At 32.4% G+C, this 17,778-nt stretch overlaps 1 pseudogene; it reads left to right on the top strand.

Moving 5' to 3' along the window:
- Positions 1-1,967: 1,967 nt before the first annotated feature.
- LOC145565486 (uncharacterized) lies at positions 1,968-5,937 on the top strand (annotated as a pseudogene).
- Positions 5,938-17,778: the final 11,841 nt, after the last annotated feature.

Below are 17,778 nucleotides of genomic sequence, written 5' to 3'. Positions count from 1 at the left end.
TGGCTGTTAGTATTGGCTGTTTGTAGTGGCTATTTGACTATTTATTGTATGTAAACATGTTTGGTAAAATCAGCTGTTAGATATTGGCTGTAACTATGCAAAACAACCTTAAAGGGCATTATTATGTATTCTTATACATTTATTATCAGTATTATTAATTATTAATTACTAATACAAAATATTAACTACTAATTTATAATTACTTATTATTAATTATAAACTACTAGTTATTAAGTACTAATTACTAGTTGTTAAGCACTTAATATTAATTACATATTACTAACAATTGTTAATTACTAGTTATTAATAATTAAGTACTAATAATTACTAATTACAGAGTACTAACTATTAATTTTTAAGTACTTATAACTACTAATTTACTAATTATTAAATAATAATTATTAATTATTAATTACTAATAATAGATTATTAATTACTAATTATAAATTATTAATTACTAATTTTTTATTACTAATTACTAATTATAAATTATTAATTAATAAGTATTGATTATGAATTACTAATTATAAATTATTAACTATTGATTATTGATTATTAATTACTATTTATAAATTATTAATTACTAATTATTAATTACTGATTACTTATTATTAATTACTAATTACTAATTATTAATTATTAATAATTAATTATTAATTACTGATTATTAATTATTAATTATAGATTAATAATTATTAATTATTAATTACTGATTATTAATTATCAATTATCAATTACTAATTACAAATTAATAATTAATTATTAATTAATTACCAATTATTAATTACTAATTATTGATTGATAATTATTAATTATTAATTACTAATTATTTATTGATAATTATTGATTGATAATTATTGATTGATAATTATTAATTACTAATTATTAATTAATAATTATTAATTATTAATTATTAATTATTTTTTATTAATTATTTTTTATTAATTATTAATTATTAATTATTAATTATTAATTATTAATTATTAATTATTAATTATTAATTATTAATTATTAATTATTAATTATTAATTATTAATTATTAATTATTAATTATTAATTATTAATTATTAATTATTAATTATTAATTATTAATTATTAATTATTAATTATTAATTATTAATTATTAATTATTAATTATTAATTATTAATTATTAATTATTAATTATTAATTATTAATTATTAATTATTAATTATTAATTATTAATTATTAATTATTAATTATTAATTATTAATTATTAATTATTAATTATTAATTATTAATTATTAATTATTAATTATTAATTATTAATTATTAATTATTAATTATTAATTATTAATTATTAATTATTAATTATTAATTATTAATTATTATTAATTAATAATTAAGGATAAAAAGTAATTTGTTTAATGAAAAGCCAAAAGCCAAAACCAAAAAGCTAGTAACACTAGCTTTTTGTTTTTGGCGGAAAAGCCGGCCTTTTCACCTAGCTGAAAAGCCATTTACCAAACAAGTATTTTGGCTGTTTGACCAAAAGAAAAAGCCAAAAGCCAAAAGCCAACCAAAAAGCCAACTAAAAGCCAATTACCAAACAAGGCCTTTATGTCATGTATTAATTCCATGGCTCCATATGTTTAATTTGTCTGTATTCTATCAATTAAGATGTATGGAAGACTTCATTTACGGACAAACTTGTGAGTATCATTTACGGCAATTAAGAAAGATAATATGAACATTTCCTAGTCTCTCACTTTACTTTTACCCTTTTACTTTTACCCTCTTTTAGCTTGTCGTTTTCTTTCTACTAGTAATTACATAAAGCGTACTAATTTAAGATAGTCTTTGCGTGATTTTTGGGGTGAAAATAATAGAGGTCTGATGCACTTATTATATATAGCACTATCCTAAGGCAACTTTTCATATATCCAGAAACACATACATGCAAACCAACACAATTAGCTACTTTGTTTTACCTTGAGTTAATATAACAATGGGTAATGTTCATCTAGAAATTATTTTACTTGTCATAGTCCTTTTGCCTTTGATCAATATACAGATGGGGCAAAAGGGCTTCACCTTAGGCCGCCTTAAGCCGGAACGAGATGCTCTCTTAAAGTTCAAGGGGAGTGTCTCAAAAGACGACGCCAACATACTGTTTTCATGGAAGGGGGATGATTGTTGTAGCTGGTATGGTGTCACCTGCCACAACGCTACCCGTCATGTGCTTCGTCTTGATCTACGGAGTGACTATGAAGGATACTGGTTACCTTTCAAAACTCCATATGACAAAACTGGGTATGACAGTCCATTTTACCCTTCCGCATCTCCATTTTACAATTTTGGGCCTGATGTTCCATGGTTTGTTTCCGCTTCTAGTCTAAGTTTCTCTGAGTTGAATCCTAGCTTGCTTGAACTGAGGCAACTGAGGTACTTAGATTTGAGTGGGAATTTTTTTGGCCGTCGTATCCCAGGGTTGATAGGGTCAATGAAACATTTGAGGGTATCTCAACCTCTCTCGCGGATGGTTTGGCGGTGGTGTCCCTTCACAGCTTGGCAACCTCACTAGATTACGAGCTCTAGATCTTTCTATGAATTCTAATTCTGACTCGTCCAATCTCCACTGGTTATCTTCTCTTGTGAATTTGCGGTGTTTGGACATTAGCAGCATCAGTATCACTACTGAAGCTCTAAATACACTGCCGCAAGTAGTTGGCCACCTTCCTTTGTTAGACTTGCGGCTATCGTCCATCCCTATCGGAATTGGTAATCAACTTTTGTCAAATATTTTCTCCAATTCAACTTTGGCTTCTAGAATACAACATCTTGATATTTCATGGAATAGCCTAGAAGGCTCAGTCCCTCATATTTTGTCCAACATGACCTCCCTTAAATTGCTTGACCTCTCATATAACTCGTTGAATGGATCAATCCCACTCTGGTTTTCGAGCCTGAGGGGACTTGAATTTCTTTAGCCTTTCTGACAATTCCTTCTCATATCTTCTTTTCTCCCATTCAACTCTGCCTACTACTATCCAATACCTTGATCTTTCAAGTAACAACTTGGAGGGCCCACTCCCTCTTTTTTTGTCCAACATGACCTCCCTTAGATTTCTTGCCCTCGCAGATTGTCACTTGAATGGCTCCATCCCACTTTGGCTAGGTAATATGAAAGACCTTGAACATCTTTACCTTAGTGGGAATAGTTTTAGTCAAGTTGAGGGAGGGACAATCATGGGATTCTTGGGGAATCTATGCCATCTTAAAACACTCAACTTGCAAAATTCTATTATCGTAGGAGGTAATTTCTTAGGCTTTAATCATGATAATTTCACTAACTGCGTCGAATATGATCTTGAGTATTTGGAATTGACCTTCAATAATATCACAAATACCTTACCAAAATGGTTAGGAGAGTTGAGAAATTTGAAGTTCATTGAAATTTTAAATGGCAATACATTTTATGGTCCAATTCCTCCAGCTATTGGAAACATGTCATCACTGATTGAGTTAGATCTAAATAGTTGTAATTTATGGGGAACCATTCCTACCTCTCTGGGGGGATTATCATCCTTGGAAAACTTAGATTTAAGCAACAATTTTTTAAACGGATCCATTCCAGCATCTCTAGGGTCATTGTCATCCTTGAAAAAAATTAGATTTAAACAATAACTTTTTATATGGATCCATTCCCACTTCTCTAGGGTCTTTATCGTCCTTGCAAAATGAGCTCAGTGTGTTAGACCTTTCCAATAACAGGCTCTTTGGAGAAATAATTGATTGGATTCCAAATGTTAATTTGCTAGAGATAAATATCTCCAATAATCACATTATGGGACCGATCCCACATTTTTTTTCCATCTTCACAACTAAGATACATAGACCTCTCATATAACTTGCTTTCAGGGCCTATATTTAATAACTCATACTCTAAGAGTGGTGTAGTCAAAGCTCCATTGTGCCATTTAGAGAATTTAAAACTCCTACATCTTCAAAGAAACCAACTCTCTGGATCAATCCCTGATTGTTGGGGCACCTCAGAAGGCTTGAGTGTTTGACCTGTCCTCTAACAAACTTTCTGGAAGTATCCCCATGACTATTGGGCTACTTCCGAAATTGGCATATCTTAAACTGAATAACAACTCATTAGAAGGTACTCTACCTCCAACACTAAATGAACTTTCGCAGTTGGTGATTTAGGATCTAGGTGAAAATAAAATGTCCGGGGAGGTTCCAGATTGGGATGCAGAAAGTCACCCTTGAAGGTGTTTTTCCATCACGATTGTGTCTGCTCCCGAGCCTTCAATTCCTTGACCTTGCAATAAACAATTTGACAGGAAGCATCCCTAATTGTTTTGGCCATTTAAAGAGTATGAAGAAGTCACTGCATACCAAAGCACCTTCTACATACGAAATGGCCCCAGTAGAAGCACCAGAACCAGATAAGCCGCCTATGCGGCCACCAGAGAGTTTCAAAGGAGAAAATGCTATGGTGGTCTTGAAAGGGGTAGAACTACAATACACCACGACATTGAAGCTTGTAGTGAACCTGGATCTCTCAAGCAATGGCTTAGTGGGGTCAATACCCGAGGAGCTTACAAATCTATCTAAACTCATAGGTTTGAACTTGTCCAACAATCATTTGACTGGAATTATTCCTCTCAACATTGGTGAAATGGGATTACTTGAATCACTTGACTTGTCTAAAAATAATCTCTCTGGAACAATCCCATCAAGCTTATCAGCCTTAAATTTTTTAACCGGCTCCAACTTATCAAGAAACATGCTTCATGGAGAAATTCCTACAGGAAACCAACTCCAAACTCTCAACGATCCATCCATTTATGCACATAATGCATGATTATGTGGAGATCCATTGCCAAAATGCGGAGGCAAACATGGCAGACAACAACAACAACCAGAAGAAGAAAAGGAAGAGATAGAAAGCACCCTTGAAAAGGTGATGTTCTACATCGTTGTAATGCTTGGCTTTGCGACTGGATTTTGGGGAGTCGTTGGAAGTTTGTTGTATAGCAGGACATGGAGGCACGCTTTGTTCCGACGTGTGGAATATGTCATTGATTTTCTGTATGTTCAAGTTGTTGCAAGGATCAAGCGTATCAAGAACTAGTTGGTAGAGGTTTCAAGTAGCCTTACTGAACACGATGTTGATGAGTGTCATTTCTGACACTATTTTATATATATGTTCCTTAGATTTTGGATAAGTTCCTTTAGCATTTTAGTGTTTTTATTTAGGTTTTTGATATTTTGTGGCTTATTTCTCATTTGTGTGTTTTGATAGGTTATTGAGTGGTTTTAGAAGGTAAAAAGATCAACCAAATGAAGGAATCAATGCGGAGCACAATTGGAAGTTCCTGCCGAGGAACTTGAGAAACTGACGGAGATGAAAACAGCTTGCTGGGCACGTTTTGTTCGTCTAGGTTCATTGAATCCGCAAATTTGGGAAATCTTGGGGAATAATTCACAAGATCTACAGCTGTTGGAAAAGATAAATATGAATGAAAAGAAGATCTTATCAATTGGTTAAGATATGGAAGAGATATATTTTTCACAATTTTATCTAATTACTTTCCTTATCTTTGAAAGATTCCCAATTATCTCTTAGCCTATTCAAAGCCACGAAATCATAGAGAAAACAAGCCAGACACTGAAGAAGAGACGAGAGAGAAGGGAGGCTTCACTCCATAACCCTTCTAGGGTTAGGAGTCGTTGGTCACTCTTCGTGATACATTGCAGCGAAGGAATTCGGAGTTGCCTGAGAGGAACTCAGATCCGAATCTGAGAAACTTGATGGGTTCTTGTTTCGTTTTCTTTTCTTATCTTTGTATTATGAGTCCTTAGCTTGTTATGCTCAGTAACTATTAGTTTGAAGCCATGTATTAAGTATTTGAGACGAGTATTGTTGGTTTTAATGATTAATTCTTTAGAGTATTCTTGAATTATTGTTTTGTTCATACGAATGATGATTTCTTATAAGTAGGTGTACAACTATTTGTTTGGGTCTGATTTCTTTTGCTAATTAATACTACTAAGTCCGTAATTGCTTGGGAACATTAATCGAGTAGCAAACAATTGTAGAGGAGGACGTTCCACTCTATTAATTGAAAAGTAATTCTTGATCGAGGCCAAATCACGTAAGTTCCGGAGTGTTGTGGTTGTCTTGGCCTGATGTTTTCCTAGTTCTTAATGCTGTCATCAGGTTAAATTCCTTGCTCGTAGTATAGGGGTTATCTGTTGGTTAGGGTTAGTGAAAGTCGTACGGGATCTAACCATTAATAAGGGAAAACAGAGGAACTTGTTCCATAAGTCAAGCTATTCTAAAGGGTTAAGTAACAAGTCCGTGATTATACATTTGCATGGTGGATTTCTATATGTAGTTGCTGAGTATCTCAAGTTCCTTATCTGTTCTTGTTCTTATTAGTTTAAGTTCCTAGTTGTTAGTTTATCTTTATCCTTAAACACCCCCCAATCATTCTTTTACTGTTTTGAGTCTTTCTCATTCTTCGTGGGATCGATCCCTACTTCCACTAATTACAAGTTAGTAGTCTTAGGGTAATTATTATTAATTTGTGTGCGTTTCGACACCGCATCAGATGTATTATGGATTTTTATCATCAATAATCTGCATTTAGTATTGTATTACTATTTTTGTTTTTGTTTTTGAGACCATAATATTTGTATTACTTAACTTGTCTGCTATTATGGTAATAAAAGTGGGTCGCCTTGTTTATAACTTATAATCACACATTGTAAGGTTACTGAGACCAATTTAATTAGTGGATGACTTTACTAATAAGTTAAAATTCAAGATGAAAGACTTAAATAAATGACCGTCTCAATGACTGTTTACTAATTAATCAAATCTAATTATTCGCAGACTATCTAATTCTGAGGTCTATTAACTCTATTTCAATTCTATGGCTTTCCATCAGTAGTTTACGCTCAATATCTTTTGACAAATATTACTCTGAAAGTCGATTTTAAATAACTTTTGTGAATCACTATTTCAAAAACTAATTAATATCAATCATAATTTTGCCAAATACCATTATCTAAATTTAGTATTACTTTATAGTGTTTTGACTTTGCTAAAAGTAGTTCGTTGTTGAACACGTATAGGGATGGCAATGGGGCGGGTCGGATGCGGATGATGGTACCTCCATTCCCATACCCGCCTAAAAACTTATACCCATCCCCGCCCCACCACCCATGGCGGGTACAATATCCACATCCATACCGCCCCCGTCCTACCACCCACTTCGATATCCATATCCACCTCATACCCACCCCATACCCGCCTCAAAATCATCTCAAACTCACTGCCATGATATTGTATTGTATCACATTAATGACAATTACATCAAATTATGTTAAAAAATTTGGGACTCTTACGGTTTGGGCAGATTGGACCTTAAGGGGTATCAAGTTTCATAATCTAAACTCTTCTTAAGGAAATATGAGGCGGGTACGAGCGGGGTGGGTATGGGGCAGGTCTAATTTAAAATCTATACCCGTCCTATCACCCATGGCGGGTATACATTTTGTATCCATTTCCGCCCCATCACCCACCAAACCACCCTTACTCCCTCCATCCTCGCCCTACTGGGGCAAGATGGGGCGAGTCTCCCATTTAACCCGACCCACTGCCATCTCTAAACGCGTACGCCAAACATGTGTACTTCCTTTTTTTTTAAATCAACTTTGACCAACTTTTATTGGTATATTATATAAAGTAAAATGTTATAGTAATAAGTAGGTTATTGTTGATTTGTTTTCCAAAAAAAAAGAAACAAAAGGTGTGGTTGTTGATTTTATCTTAATAATGTACATTATTAGAATATCAAGTTTTTATTTCAATTTTACGGTTTTTTCATCATATATCCCTGAGTTTTTTTTTGTCTATTCACCATAGTTGTTACAAAAATTCACTATATACCCCTAATGAAAATAAAATGAGTGAAATTTGGTTAATTATACATCGAAACCACCTTAGATCTAGCTCTCTCCCTCATCCCCGAAACCACTTATCTCCTTTCTCCAGCCCTCCCCCCCAAAAAAAAACCACTCTAAATCTCCATAATCATATCCGTATGATTGATTTTGAGGATGAGAAAAGGAAAGTTAGGGTGATTTTGGGGGTAGGAAAAAGAAATGTGGATAGTTCGGGAGTAGGAGAATGTATTTAGGGTGGTTTTTGGTTCAAAATTAACCCTAATAATTGACGAAATTAACAATCATTAGCCATCAAGGGTATATGGTGTATTTTTGTGAAAGTATTTTTGTGAAAACTCAGGGGTATATAATGAATTTAAAAAAGTTCAGGGGTATATGGTGAATAAATAAAAAAACTCAGCGGCATATGGTGAAAAACCCGTACATAGAATAAAAAGAGTACATAAAATGTAAGGCAATTTGTTCCCTCTAGGGTTTCTCCCTTAGGAGGGTTTTTCCTAGCCTCCATTGCTAGGTTTTTTCATTTTTTTTTTGAAGGTTTTCCTTCTCTCTTCTCCCTTTTCTCTCCATCTCTTTCCCTCTTGGTCTCAATTGTAAATCTTTGTGAGGGCCTTCACTGGTGTTTTTACCGGTGGTAAGCCCCAGAAACCTTTTAATTGCTTTCAATAAATAAATCTCATTCTTGAGATGATGATTTTTCTCTTGAGTTTATTTTCTTTTTATGTTTCTATGAGAGAGTTGAAGATCTAGGGTTTCATAATCTCTATAAGAATTCGTAGGACCACATGAGTATTTTCACTCAAACGACTATGCATCGGTGGATTTTAAGCCGAATTAGTGCGAATTCACAAATTGTATTGTTTTATATGAAGTTTTTTATAAAGGCGATTGTTAATTAAATGTGTGATGTATTTAATTTAAGATGTGTACTTGTGTTGGAATTCTTGCTTTCCTAGCTAGGAATTATATGTAAGTGTCGTTTGGCTATATTTTATTAATGAAATCCCTTTTTCTTCTTGTCAAAAAAAAATAAAAATAAAATTACTACCTCTGGTTCTTGTTAGTTGTTACTTGCAACGATTACCAAAAACGGATGGTTCACATTAGTTGCAACAATTTTATTTCTTTCATTTTTTAGTAAGTTTTTGGGTGGTAAATGACCAATATACCTTTACTTTTTTTTTTTTTTTAAAAAAACAACCTTATTAAAATACAAATTTGATTTCATTAGATTAATCTCCAAGCTTAATTAGTTGTACCCTAATCCCCATTTTTTTCTTTCTCCTCCTCCAACCCCATTCTCATGACGGCTTCGTGGGTTAAGAGCGGCGGGTTCGTCGGTGCTGGGTGGTTTCAAATCGTGGGTGGTTGATCGTCGGTGTGGTTTCAGATCGTCGATCGTGGGTGATTTCAGATCGCCGTTGGTGGTTTCAGATCGTCGCTTGTCAGTTTGGTTTTAGATCACCGTTGCTGGGTATGTTACAGATCGTGGGGGGTTCAGATTGTGGGTTGTTGCTGGGTGGTTCAGATCTTGGGTTGTGTCGGTGGTGGCGGGTGGTTCAGATCGTGGGTTGTTGTTGGGTTGTGTCGGTGGTGGTTTGGTGGGTTCGTGGTTTGGTGTGGTCGTGGATTACATCGGTGGCGGTGGTGTTGTCGTGGATTACATCGGTGGCGGTGGTGGTTTGGTGGGTTCGTAGTTTGGTGTGGTCGTGTATTAGATCGGTGGCGGTAGTGGTTTGGTGGGTTCGTGGCTTAGATCGGTGGCGATGTTGGGTTTGGTGGTTGCTAGGTTCGTCGGTGTTGGGCTAGTTGCGTTTGGGGGTTGTCGGTGCTGGGTTCAGTGGTAGGTGGTAGGTGGTGGGTAGTTGTTTTTGTACAGCTAGATGGTGCTGGTGGTGGTGGTGGGTTATTTGATTTAAGTTTGGTTGATTTTTTTTTTAGTTGGATTAATACTTAAGTATATATCCTTATTTTTCAATAATCATGTTTAGAGTCTTTTGCCTAGGAGCCTGCAAAACTTGGGTTTGTAGCAAGTAACAAGAACTGGAGGTAGTATATTAAATTAAATAACAATAAAAGATAATCAAAATTAATAAAAAAAAAGTCAAATATGTCAATTATTTTAAAGCGGATGGAGTATAACAAGGAAGGTAGTGTATGACCTATGGTGGATTCGTGATAGTACGTAATGGGTGATGAAGAAAGTGGCAAACCAACCATACGATAAAATGCTAAAATTAAAAATATTCTTAAATGAATAATAGTGTTGTCAAACAATGCTAGCACAGTAGCATTATAGGAGTTGGCAAAAATGGCAGCAAGTAGATAAATTCGAGATTGATTTTATGCACTTCTCATGTATGAAACTATGGTACTCGTAATATTTATGCTCGAGGACCACTACTAAATGTACTAATCACCAATTCCCAAAAACCCATTCTAATATGTAAACACATGTATACCCACTTTTTTTATTTTTTTTATTTTATTTATCATAAACAGAAGCATATATTACTTGGGCTAAAGCCCTAAATATATTAGGGCCTAAAAGCTAGCCCACTTTGGCCACTTATATGAAAAGGAAAGATACACCTTCGTGTATAATGTAGTCATGTAGATATATATAATAACCCTTTGTTAGCTAAAAATTAATTGATGTGGTAGATGCAAAATATTCATACCCCTTTATTACAGCTAAAAATTAACAGAAGTAATAAGTGCAAAATATTCATGTAAGCCCCATTCACTGTACCTTATTTTTGCTGAACTGAAATTATTTTTACTGAAACAAAATTATATTTGCTGAACTTAAATTATTTTTACTGAACTTAAATTAATTTTACTGAACTAAAATTATTTTTACTGATTTTCTGTTATAATTCTGCTTTAAGATAACTGATTTTTATTGAACAGAACTTATTTTTATTGAAATAAAATTAATTTTACTGAATTAAAGTTATTTTTCCTAAACTTAAATTATTTTTACTTAATATTTTTTTTTTAAGGTGAAGTGAATAGGGCCTAGTTGTGGTTTGGGTATAAATTTTGTGGTGTATTTTACCGTTGGATAATGGATGAATGTCAATATGTCATGGTGCTGGAGTGATATCTTTAAATTGACACCTAAACAAAATAAACTACAAGTACAAGATGAAAGTTTTTTAATTATTGTACTTTGTATTTCTTATTCATTATGTCTATGAATTACTATGAGTCATAACTCATAATTATCCAGTGATATCTATGAGGCCCAAAGACAACTATAGTGGAATAGTGGTTATTTGGCTAATAAACTTTTCTCTTGGATTGTTAAAAAAAAAAAAACTCATAAATACGAGTCATAACATAGCCCAAACAGTGTGATATGACCTTTTTTTAAAAAAAAAACGGTAAGGAGAAAGGACCCCGATCGAATATCAACTCTCATGGTTTTTTAGTCCGCTATTTACAGGTCAGACATTTTGAGAATGAAGGGGAAGAGTAAGGGATCCCCTCCCTCAAAGTACCTTTAGTGGGAATTGAACCCCCAACCTTAAGATTAAAATAGCAATCTTTTCCACTAAACCAAGCTTAGCTTGGTGCATTGAAATAGTTATTCACCACAAATGCCTAAGGTAAATTCCAATATAAAAATTCTCTACGTATTGCATACATTACTTGGGAACTAAACAACATAATTCGATCACTTTTCGTTTAAAAAAGATTTTACTTCCTAATTTTTACGTTAGCAAACACATAGCTACAAGTCCTATTACCATCTATGGCTCCATGCGATTATATATGTGCACAATATTCCCTTCCTCACACAATTCAAAGTCTATATTCTATTTTGGGTAACTAAAATACAAAGCTTATCATATCATATCATTAATATATAAAGCCGGTCTCGCAACCAAACCACTAGACATCGATACTAGACATTCAAATTTTTCGCCAAATGTCTAAGCGACTAATAGGTATTATTGTAACACATAGTAAGTTAAGAAGTGAATTTTAAATAGATTTTTTAATATAAAAATATTTTATAGTGTTTTATTATCGATAAATTTCTAATATTTCATATATGCAAAATTAATTATAACTTTTAATAAATATTTTATAACTTAGTACTATTTCCATCATACAATTCCTTTTAAAAAACTTTTTAAAATGAAATCTATTTATAATATATATTAGTAATATGATTAATAAAAAAACACAAATTATTAGAGATCCATTTATAATATATATTAGTAATATGATTAATAAAAAAACACAAATTGTTGGATATGGGCACCCACACCCAAGTGTTTGTACGGCAGGCCGATTTCGATTTCTTTTCCTTTCTCTTTATCTCTCCTTCTCTCTTCCCTTTTCTTTCTCTCTCCTCCCTTCTCTGTCTCCCTCATCTGCTCCCCCTTTTTGTCTGCAAAGCTAGTACCATTGATAAGATTTTGCAAGTGAATTTCCACTTCTAATACTCGATTTTGGTTTTTGTGTTTTGCGTTGGATTGAGGTTGGACTTCGAGGTTCAATTCGTCGGGGGTGAGTAAGGCGGCGGAGATTCCGTTGGTGGAGGAGATTGTAATGGCAGGGTTAACAACAACAACGACTGCGGTGGTTGCTTTTTCTGGCGAGGATGAGGTAGACCAAACGACATCGCATTTAATTGTTGAATTCTTCTTCTTCGTGTGTGTTTGGGATATTTGTTGAGGGTTGGTGGGTTGAATGAAGGGGTAGTGAGAAAATCCAGATGGTTTGCGTTTGTTTCTGTGAGAAAATCCAAATTCGTACCTTCTCTTTTTTTTGAGAAAGAAAGAGAGGAATGAAGAGGAGGAAAGAGGAGAGAGAGAAAGAAATGATTGTGAGTATGTTGTTAATATTAGCCAATAAAGATATATATTAGCCATTAGAATGAATATATCAGTCAATTAATGTCTTATATCAATCAACATTAAAGACATATAAGACATTAGTAAAAACGTATTATCCAATAAGAGGATTATATTAGCCAACAAGAGATACATATGAGCCAACAAGAGGAGTATATCAGCCAATAAAAGATACATATAAGCCAACAAGAGGATTATATCATCCAACAAAAGATTCATATAGGCCAACAAGAGGATTATATCAGCCAACAAAAGATTCATATAGGCCAACAAGAGGAGTATATCAGCCAACAAAAAATAAATATAAGCTAACAAGAGAAGTATATCAACCAACAAAAGGTGTTTATCAGACAACACAAGGAACATATAAGCCAATAATTAAAATACACATATCAATCAACTAAAGAAACATATAAGCCAAATGATGTTTGATATTAGCCAATAAAAAAACTTATCAAAAATTCTAAAAAATATATCAGTCAACAAAAAGAATACAAACCCAAATCATATTAGCCAACATATGAAACATATCAGCTAACTCATGAAACATATAAGCTAACAAGTAAAACATATTAGTCAAATTATCCGCGCGGAAATTTGTGTGCGGGCATCGGCACACAATAGCTTCTCATGAAAAAATAGAAAATCTGTATAAATAAGTTTTAATCAAAAATAATAATTTTAGTTTGGTAAAAATACTTTCAGTTCATTAGAAATAATTAATTTAAGTGCAATAAAAAAATATTTAGTTAAAAATAATATAAATATCTATTTACAAATAAAACTACAAAAAGTACATTATTATATAAATAAGCGATTTGATATCATATGTCTAAATACTTTACATTATCAAAGTGGTTATACAATTGTATTTAAGCTAAAAAGTTTAGGACAATCCGAACATCGCCCGGGCGCAAAACTAGTTTCTATTTAAAGTTAGTACTTTTTTTTTAAAAAAAAATATTACCCTCTTAGGGCTTGTTTAGTTCACCTTATCTGAACTTATCTGAACTTATCTGATCTGATCTGATTTGAATGTCAGATTTGACCAAACTTTGACACTAAATATACAATAATTTATACAGAAAAATATATCAAGTGGAGTCTTGTTAGATTTGTAATAATGTGTATTTTATTAATATGTGATTTTCATAATTTTTTTCATTACGAAATTAAAGATATTTAGCGATAAAAAATTGCACATACAATGATGATCTGATCTGAACTTATTTTTTCTGACTTGAACTTAGGCCCTGTTCACTTCACCTTAACAAAATAATATTAATTAAAAATAATTTCAGTTCAGCAAAAATAAGTTCAGTTCAGTAAAATTAATTTCAGTTCAGTAAAAATAAGTCCAGTTCAGTAAAATTCAGTTTTCTTAAAGAAGAATTATAATAAAAATTAGTAAAAATAATTTCAATTCAGCAAAAATAATTTTAGTTCAGTAAAATTAATTTAAGTTCAGTAAAAATAATTTAAGTTCAGCAAATATAATTTTGTTTCAGTAAAAATAATTTCAGTTCAGCAAAAATAAGGTGAAGTAAATAGGGCCTTATTTTTTCTGATCAGTAAAACTAAGGTGAACTAAACAAGGCCTTATTGATGAGTTGTCATATTTTTCTTTTCCTGCTTGTACTAATTGATGTCTTTTGACATTAATTCCCAACACACTCTCTCTTAATAATTTTAAGTACTTTTGCTTTCTCTCTATCTTCTCTCTCTAATCCCACATGCATATATGTACTCTCAAACATTAGTTTTAAGGAATCTATAATTTTCGTAAAGGTCTGTTCTTTTCAGCTTATTTTCAGTTCAATTCAATTCAGTTCAGTTAAGTTTCTAATTTCCTTCTCTCATAAAATATTCTGTTCACTTTAGTTCAGTTCAGTCAATGAGAACAGACCCTAATTCTCGTAAAAAAAACCAAAAAGGCTTTGTATTGTATGATGGATGAAGTATAATTTAGTGGGAGATGTTGGGATTGAAATTCTTAAACTGCTAGGGAATTGAGAGAATATGAGAATATTTATCGTGTCATTAACGTTTAACCAATATATACACAAAAGTATGTTAGCTAAACTAGGAAGCTATACACTATGATTAGCATAATTACAGGAGATAATTATCTAGGATAATTACAAATAATATATATACATAAATAGATTATTTCCATAATCTATCAGGAATCTTAGGGTATTACCAATTTACCATTGTTTGCTTGAAATATAAATCTGGTTGTTATGCGTTAGATTGATTGAGTGTTGTACTATATTTAAAAGACAAATTATTACACCTTATCATTATAGGTATTTATCTAATGGAATTTTATCGCATGCAATACTCCATAGTACATATAATTATGCATTTATTTATGCCATGTGAAATATCAGCTTTTGACATATTGTATAAATAAAATACAATAAAATATTGGATTTTTGTGTTGTGTAAAATGCAAAAAAGTTACCCTTAAGAGCGCTTCTCTCGATTAATGTTTAATAAGAGTCCTTCCGTCAATGATTTCCCTTTAACTAACACTCCGTAGTACTTATACTCGTAGAATATTATAATATGAAAATTCCCCCGGCCCGCTTGGATAAAATGGAAAATTAATGCATCTCAAAGCACAATGTCAATATTAAAGATTTTTAATTGATAAGACTAGTTTATAGATTATGTTGAAAGTATAACTAATCTAATTCAATTAGATCGCACATGACTGTATTTTTTTTTCTTATTTATTAATCACAACAAATACTCCGTAATTAATTTGAGTGTGTAAATAGTGTCAAAATTGTACATGTTTCAATATATAGGGAATTACGAAATCAATATTCCAATCTCTATTTCAAATTTTCATAATAAATTTTAACCTAGTTCAGGCTTAATCCAAAAACATACAACCGGATACCCGATTCCGCTCACCCCTAGAATCAATACCTCAAATTTTAACTTCTGAGAGCTAAGACCATAATACCACAAGCAAACAAATAAAAAGATTGGCAAGAAACAAGAATAGATGAAAGACATAATTGTCTAGGAACATAATAAATGGTCACAGTAACAGAGTCACAGCTGTATGTGCATCCCTTATTTCACATCACATGATCATTTCCCTTTGTACAAGACATTCCGTTACACCCTTTCTATCATCTTGCATTTATTTTCTTTAGGCTTTCCCATACTTTACCAAACACATCAATATTCAATAATAACACACCAAATCATATAGTATACCTTCTTATATATAAACATAATCTCCTCATCATATACATTATACTCCATATCTTACAATGGAGGAGTCTAAGGTAAGAGCAAACTACAAACAGCATAAGAAGAAGATATTAGCACGAAATCGAGGCGCTAGGATAAGTTTTTCGGCTAACTTGCCTAGTGATGTTTGTGGGGTTTGGGCTGATAACACTATGTGCGCGGTATTATACACGAAAGATCCTTACAAAGAATTGAAACGATCGATACTCGAGATGGTTCGAGAGGGTGGAGTTTGTAATTGGGGGGAGATGGAAGAGCTGATTTACTGTTACATTGCTCTCAATTCCTCTGATGTTCATAGGATCATTCAGGATGCTTTTCTTAGCCTGTTTAGCTGATCAAAGAGCATATAGTACATAAATTTAAGCATGTTTTTGTTTAACAATTATGTAGTGAGTGTAAGCTCATTCTTAGATTGTAAGTAAGACTACTTGAACTTGTAGAATGCCTTGTTCTGCTATTTTATTAGTACATTATATTATCATATTATGTTAATCTGCTTTGGCTACCAGGCGTATGCCTTGTTCTGGGTTTAGACTCGATCTTGGGAGATATTCTTGTGTCAAGTACTTATTTTAAGTCTGTTACTTGGTCTCATGTTAAGTGAGAGGGCAACTTCGTTACTCATCATCTAGCTAGGTTACTTCCTTTCAGTACGGAATAAGTTTGGGAAAATCATTGTCTTAACGAGGTTTCCTCTTATAGTCTTACGTACTAATGGACTCTTTGTCCCGTGATTAATACTAAGCTACCTACTTACCTAGCACTGCTTCCTTCAAAAAAAAAAAAAAAAAAAAAACGTTAATCTGCTTTGATTAAAAATTTATGAACAAGTCCTCTGTGGCTCTGTTTGCTAGTACTCGTAGGTAGTTGCAGAATTGAGACTTGCAATAGTACATTTGATAATTGATGCATCATGCATTTCAGTCTTGACCACAAAGTTACTAGAAAACCAATTACATTAATTGACATCCATATTATCAACCTTCTTTTTTTTTTTTTTTGGTACATGTACTTGATGCATGCTTTCCAATTTATATGAATTTTTCATAATTATTTTTACTGTAGACACAAAATTAATTTAGCAACAATAGTTGGAAATAAAAAAATCGGATTTGATCTAATTTGGTCATTTATGAAATAAGCAAACATTTGCTTAATTAAGTTGAATTGGACATAGCCTTAGAGTAAATAGAATTGATTATTCCATTTATTTATTTTTTGTCTTAACGGAGGTTTTTATTTCCTCTATTCCATAATATTACTTGTTTAGCTTACTCCTCCAATTTGTACTTCATAATATATAACCTAAGTTAGACGTTTCTATCGGTTTCATAAGTACCTATTGTTAGATATGTTTATTAATCAATTATTTCACTATTCCTTCAAAAAAAACCTCATTACTCACTCATAAATTAAATTAAAAAAAATGTATAAACAATCACTACGCCAAACTAGCAACATTTTCAAACATAAGAGCATCCAAGGTTGAAAATATATTGAGGAGTGGTTTCATGAGTGACCATCAAAATTTAACACGAGTCCTATTGTTTTTCTCTTGGTCTTCCATTTTTCTCTACCTTTTTGACCTTGTTAACCACTAATATAGGGCTTTTTGAGTAGATGGCTTTTGATCCTTGAGTTACAAAATTGGTTATCTAAGATGGTCCCAAAACCTATCTACCA

The sequence above is a fragment of the Chenopodium album genome, chromosome 10, assembly GCF_948465745.1.
Source record: "Chenopodium album chromosome 10, dcCheAlbu1.1, whole genome shotgun sequence".
Classification (NCBI taxonomy): Eukaryota; Viridiplantae; Streptophyta; class Magnoliopsida; order Caryophyllales; family Amaranthaceae; genus Chenopodium; species Chenopodium album.
This window is presented reverse-complemented; position numbering and strand designations above follow the sequence as displayed.